The following is a 7367-nucleotide window of genomic DNA, read 5'->3' on the forward strand; positions in this document are numbered from 1 at the left end:
AATCAAACACATAATTTACGCAACAGTTTCCTTCAAAGAAATCAGAAATCAGTTTCTTTCCACTAATATGGCGCCAAACTTTGCATCAAGCGGCAACTTCCCGATCGATCGAAACTCGAGCGCTCGGTGGGGTTATTTTGACCGGGTGCTCAGTAAAGCGCATCAATTTTTTAACTGAATGATCGGTACATATTTTGACAAGTGCAGCAATCTTTTTTCAGTAACAGTGTTGCTCGGTAATTTCAGTACCTACCGTAAACCAGTATTTTTATTTTGAACTACTGAGAAAAGCGGTAAAAATCATTACTGAAATCAGTAATTTCACTTTGAAATAACTGAAGCTCTCGTTTCAAATTTCCTTTTACTCGTACAAAATCAGTAAAAATATTACCGAGCTGGAAATTCTTACCCATTTATGTGTAGGATTGCCAATCCGGGAGGATGGCGAAGTTCGATTCTCGATCAGGTCTTAGGATGCTTTTTCAGGTTGGAAACTTTCTCGACAATTCCTGAGCATATAGTGTACATCCATTGTATTGCCATACAAAGATACATACTTTATGCAATGGCGGACATAGAAGATCTTTCAATTAATAACTTCGAGGAAATGTACTAATAGTACTAGAAAGTTGGAAAAGGTACAAGTTCCAGTTGGAATGTAGAGCCATAGGAAGAAGAAGATTTTGTTCTCATTGACGAGATTTGATTTTACAGTAAAAGAACCTCACACAATATCCATTTTAATTGATGTAGGATTTAACTTTAAAACCTCCACACTCAGTTTTTATTTTCTGCAGCTCGGTAAAACTCCGCACAGGTGCCGTGCGCCAGCAAAATAAACAACTGATATTCCGGCAAAAACAGCGTTTGTTAAAGCTGATTTTCGGCAAATTATTTTGCTGATTGTCCAAGCAACTTTGACAGAAATCTCGGCAAAAACATTTTTTCTTGGGCACGGCTGTGCGATTCTCGGTAAAAAGTTCAACATTTTGCTGGAGATCCCGGTAAAAAAATTAAGTGTAGAATCATCAGTTCTTAAACGCCAAATTTATTTGCTTCCTGAGTTCTGCAGAATGCACGTGGCCTTCAAAACATTGCACATATTAGGAAGTTTTTCACCAGTAATTCCTGGCGGAGCCTTGGTTTCGTTTATCACTCTACTCTTTTCTATTCATTTAGACTTTCATATTAGCATTATCATTAGTATAAGCATTTAGGGCAGTTCGCACAAATTCGTAGGTGGTACAAGCTAAGACTATTGTATGTAGAGTATTATTACTTTCATCTGGTTACCACAGATATTGATTTAGGGACTAATCAATATCTCTCTCTTAGATGGAAGCAATGCACTCTCTCAATAGTCGAGAGATCTGTCCTTGGCCACGTACTTGTGAATGCTAAGGATGGGGGAATGATGGTTTGTTGGACACCTCCTCAAGAAAGATGCAGAGAACTCTACGACTTCTCATGAGGTGCTGCACGGAGGTTTTTTGTGGATTGTGTGAAGGTTACAACAGTAAGGAATCGTTTTGGTAGAACGAGAGAAACAAGGAAAGGGACGAGGCTTGAATTAAAACCCACGACCCCTAGCTTGTAAGGCAGAAGTGGTAGCCACTAGATCACCGAGCTTCGTCCTCATTCATTCATTTAAGCTTTCCTATAAACAAATAACAACTGAATCAACCATTTGATGCCACACTACACAGTCCGAGACAACATCGCATCTGGCACACCGCCAAAGATGGTCCTAATCACGCGTCATCCGAATACTTCAAGTAGGGTAAGACGGTATAATGCGCCCCACCTGGCCAAAACGCCCCCCTTTGATTTCTATAGAAAAACTGATGCAACTAATTATGGGTCAAAATCAGTTGGTACCTCAGCAAGTATTTCTAAACCCATCATACTATGTGAATGTGGGAAGTTTTTTTGTCATTACACAATGAAAAATAATAGTAAAATACAAAGAAGTTAGCAGGTTTTGATGTAACTTTTTCATGTTTGTTTGCTTAACATTCTGGAGCTTTACTCTGGCATACTGGTCATCGCAAAACTGTTTTCACTGGAGCAATACAGTTGAGGCAACACAAAATAACTTTTCTCAGTGATTTCGATAAAATATAAAATTGCTTCCATCTTTAAAAAATGTAACGATTTTCTGAAAACTTATGTTTCACTGGCCAACACGCCCCAGTGTTGGCTGGACGATATGCCCCTAACCAACTGAACACAAGCGCAGCGCGAGCCTGCAGCAGTTGCTTCCCAAATTGTATATGGAGATATCATTAAAATGTAATTCACACCTTGCTTGAATGGGTACCTATGTTGGTTTTTTAATGTCAAGCGCATAAGGATGTGTAGCCTTTTTATTAGTCTTTGGTTGAGGTGATGCGTATTGCCCAGGCACTTTTTAAAATTCATTTTTTCACGACTTTTCAAAAAAGCTTTATTACGTGTTATCTGTAATATTTTTGCAATGCATTTGCGACAATGCATTTGCGACATCCTGGACTACCAAATAACACAAAGTTTGTATAAACTGCGTTGAAAAGTAAAAAGTTATCAAGGAGTTGCCTTAGGGGAGGCATATTATACCGTCTTACCCTAATAGCAAGCCATGCACGAGCATAAAAGATATTTTATTTACTAGATAAAGATTGTCACTTCGGTTCCCTTTGTTCTGCTGTCCGGAACATGTTTCACGGATGAAATAAACTACCCAATAGTGAGTTTAATTCACCCAACCTCGAACATCCGTACGGGAAGCCAAAATTGAGTAAGTTGGGTCGAAGTAGTTTGCCTTTACTCCCATGTTAAAAAAGTACCCAACGGAAAATTTATTTACTCAAATGTAAGTTTAATTCACTCAATTTCGACCTCAGGTAATAAAACTCAAAATTGGCTTCCCGTATCGAACTGGCGTCGTTGGATTGTTTGGCTCTTTTGTTTTTGGCAACAAAGAGAAGAGAAAAAAAAACTCAAAAGTTAGTTTAAAAATACTCAATTTTGGGTACTTTTTTTCTTCCGTGTGGGTACCAAGCTGTCAAACCGTATGGATTTTCCTTCTCTGACATTTAGCTCCCCTATCCTCAGCAGCAAAAGATGTTCCGGACAGCGACGACAGCGACAATCTTTATCTAGTAACTAAAATATCTTTTACGAGCATGGTCTGGTGCAAGATGAATACAGTAGTAGGTGCTCCAATCTGCCAAGTTTGTGGAAGAGAAGAAGGCGGGGGTGAAGAATTCATTAGCAGTGCAAAACGAAAACAAACTGGCTGGCTCTCCCATACTAAAATTCATAATGGCTGAATTGTGAATTAGGCAGATTGAAACACTTAGTGGTGTCATCTTGGTCTAGTGTGACATAAATTCCAATTATTTCGGATTTCTGTGTGTTTTACAATATTTTTACAAGTTGAGTGATTGGCCTTTAGACCAATTGGGATTTGCAATTTGAACACGATCACTTTCGGAAGGAACTTTGGAAGGAACTTCTGAAAAAAAATATGAAGGAATCTCCGAAGGAATTAACTTCCAGGCGAACTTGAGGAACTTTCGAAGGAATTCTTGAAGAAAAAATCCGAATAAATACTTGAAGAAACTTCATGAAGTATTCCTAGAGGAATTTTGATTGAATTTTTATATGAATTCAGGGAATTCAATTCAAAGAATCCTGGAGAAACTTCCCAACTAATTTCAGGTAAAACCTTTGGAAGAATTTATGGAAAAAAATCCGGAGGTATTCCTGGAGCAAGATCCAAAGGAAATAATAGAGGAAATTCCGAAGGTACAGTCAAACCTCCATGAGTCGATATTGAAGGGACCATCGACTCATGGAAATATCGAGATGAGGAGTAGCAAATCTTTGGAAAGCTGTTTGAAATACCATCACAGTAACCCAGAAAATATTTTTTTGATGTGGCATAATTTGCTTCCATGTGTCGATATCGAGTCATAGAACATCGACTCATGGAGGTTTGACTGTATTATTAGAAGAACTTCCAGAGGAATTCCCAGAGGTACTTCAGGATGAACTCTTGAAGAAACTTTTGGAGGAATTCCTGGAGAAGCTTCCGGAGGAATTTTTGAAGGAACTTCTGGAGGTATTCCTGGAGAAACTTCGGAAGAAATTCTTGAAGAAACTTTCTTAGGAATTTCCGGAGAAATTTATTGTAACTTTTACAGGAATTCCTAGAGAAGCTTTCCGAAAAAATCATTAAGGACTTCTCAACTAATTCCTGGTGGAACTTTCGGGGGGATTCTCGAAGGAACTTTCGAAGGAATTCCTGAACGAACTTTCAGAGGAATTCTATGTGAGATTCGAAACTTCCGGAGGAATTCCTGGAGGAACTTCCGGAGGAATTGCTGGAGGAACCTCCGGAGGAATTCTCGGAGGATTTCCTGGAGGAACTTCCGGAGGATTTTCGGGAGGAATTCCTGGATGAACTTCCTGACGAATTTCTGGAGGAGTTCCTGAAGGATCTTCTGGAGGAACTTTTAGATGAACTGCTGGAGGAACTTCCAGAGAAATTCCTTAATGATCTTACGGAGGAATTCCTGGAGGAACTTTTAGAGGAATTCCAGAAGGAACTTTTGGAGGAATTCCTAAAGGAACCTCCGGATAAATTCTAGAAGGAACTTCCGGAGGAATTCCTGGAGGAACCTTCGAAAGAATTTCAGGAACTTCCGAAGGAATTTCTTGAGAGGCTTCTGGAGGAATTCTTGAAGGAACTTCCGGAGGAATTCCTGGAGGAATTTTCGGAGGAATACCTGAAGGAACTTCCGGAGGAATCCCTGGAGAAACTTCCGGAGAAAATTCTGAAGTAACTTCCGGAGGAACTCCTGAAGGATCTTCCGGAGGAACTGCTGAATAAACTTCCGGAGAAACCTCTGGAGGAACTTTCAGATGAATTCCTAAAGGACTTCCTGAAGGAACGTCCAGAGGAATTTTTTAAATGAACTTCCTAACGAACTCGTTGAAAAACTTCCGAAGATACTCCGGAAATTTTTTGACGTTTGATATCAGTTAACGCCTATCCACGCCGCCGGACCGCCTTCAATCACCAACGGCGTGACGCCGCATCCGCTAACAGAAAATTATCTATCACGCCGCCGCCGGTAAATTTTCAATCGGCGCACAGGTCTAATAATTATTTCTAACACGCGAACAAATGGCACCTGAAACTTCGTCGATAGAAACTCTTCCGCACGCGACGGTATATGAGCAAATCAAACCACCTTACTTTTTCCAGTGGAGATATATCGGCTTGCACACTGATATTCTTCCGTCCCCCTTCAAACGGGAGTTTGGCTAAAGGAAGGTCGAGATTTATACCATCACAAATATTGCCCTTCGCTCGCTTTCAAATCGACTTCTATAAAACACTCTTCATGCCTGTTGTATCCTACCGGAACTATCAAATCTATACTTTCGCCTCTAATTATACCATGAACATGTACGTCTAAGTTTGGAAGATGATAGTAGCATTTCCTAAAATATAATTAGGAGATCAAGTTATGCTATGGGTAAGAAATGATCAATATCATGTTCCATTAGTGCCATTGTTCTTATCCATAGCCTATCTTGATATCAAGTAGCACACGCAACATTTTCCAAAAAGCACCTTGTTTCTATTCAGTTTCATTAAAGGCATTGGAAAAACATCAAAGCACGAGAAAGTTGCATCAAGATGTCAAAAACGTTCGAGTTGTGATCAATATTTCATTAACATTGCAATGCAGTACGAGTTTGACATTTGGAAACAAACAACCAAAGAATACTGCACTTTATGTTGCAAACACAAAACAAAATCATCAAGTTGCATATTTTTTACCATGTAACTTAAATGCGTCTTTCAAAATTTATTTGTTTGTTTAAATTAAGTTGCAGATAAGTTAAGTGTGTCTTCATGTTTAATTTAGCATCGTTCAACGTTTTGACAACTTACATTTTTTTCCGGTGATGGTGCAATCAAGTAACAGAAAACCCGAGTACTAAACTTCATAATCGTATGGTTTTTATGGTGAGTCAACATGCAGTCCCTCCGAAGTGTCGAAGAAATGTCGAATCCAGTTTTATATTTTTATTTTATTTTTTTCCGCTGTAGTATTTTGCCACATTATTGCAATTTTACTGCAATCGAAGGATGTTTCCGTAGGCTCCACCTCTTGCGCTTTTTAGATTGCAAGAGAGTTATATTTGATGGCACATAGGCAAAGATTGTTTCTTTCCGAATAGTTGCAACACAGTGAAATGTTCAGTAGTGAAACAAGTTGTGCTGCTTGGGATATTTAAATGATATTTTTGTGCAAGTTTTTGATATTGTTGCCTGTTCTTCATCAATCAAGTCCATATCATGTATGATGTGTTGTTATTCTGTTCATGGCTTTTGCCCGGGAACGGCTGCATTTTTTATAAAAGTAGAATCGCAAACAGCAATTTCGATTTAAAGCGTTTGGGTAAATATTATTCTATCTTTGAAATCAAAATCCTGCCCGTCTAAAGAACTATAATGGTATTAAACCGATAGCAACACAGCGTATTCATATAAGTCCCTAGAGCTCATGTGAATGCATTCAAATAAGTCCAACGCAGGTGTTCTAGGGTCTTCAAGTTATTCGAAAGTTGAGTTCATTTGATCTAACTAGCATCAAACTGATATCAACCCAGCCATTCTCTAAAATCCTTGCACTCTGACACGCTGGGTTGTTATCAGTTTGATATCAGGCTTAGTTGACCTGGTGAACCAATTGAACTCAACTCTCGAACAATTTAGAAACCCTAGAACATCTACATTGGGTTTATTTGAATGGTGAAGCATTCACAAGGGCTTTAAGGACTTATATAGACATCCTGGCACCTGTCTAGGATGTGGTGGGGTTTGACAGTGGGCCTTGTTAAACCTCTATAAAAAGCTGCATGAATCCGCAAGTAGGCTCCGCCAAAGCGACCGTGTGCCGCTCAAAGCGCTCAAGCCCAAGTCCTGGTGTTAGGTGGGACGCTAAACAGCCCTGACACGACGGCCCTCCGACGAGACAGGAGGTTTGCGCAGGCCCAATAAGCCGCCTTTAAAAACAACTATTACGAACGACATAGAAGATAATACGACTCGATACAATCGGCAACGACCCTGGGCGACGACTAAAGGTTAACGATTGGAAGCTTGGAACATGGAACTGCAAGTCGCTAGGCTTCGCAGGTTGCGACAGGATAATCTACGATGAATTACATCCCCGCAACTTCGATGTCGTAGCGCTGCAGGAAATCTGCTGGACAGGACAGAAAGTGTGGAAAAGCGGGCATCGAGCGGCTACCTTCTACCAAAGCTGTGGCACCACCAACGAGCTGGGAACCGGCTTCATAGT

Source organism: Armigeres subalbatus, chromosome 3, assembly GCF_024139115.2.
Source record: "Armigeres subalbatus isolate Guangzhou_Male chromosome 3, GZ_Asu_2, whole genome shotgun sequence".
Taxonomy (NCBI): domain Eukaryota; kingdom Metazoa; phylum Arthropoda; class Insecta; order Diptera; family Culicidae; genus Armigeres; species Armigeres subalbatus.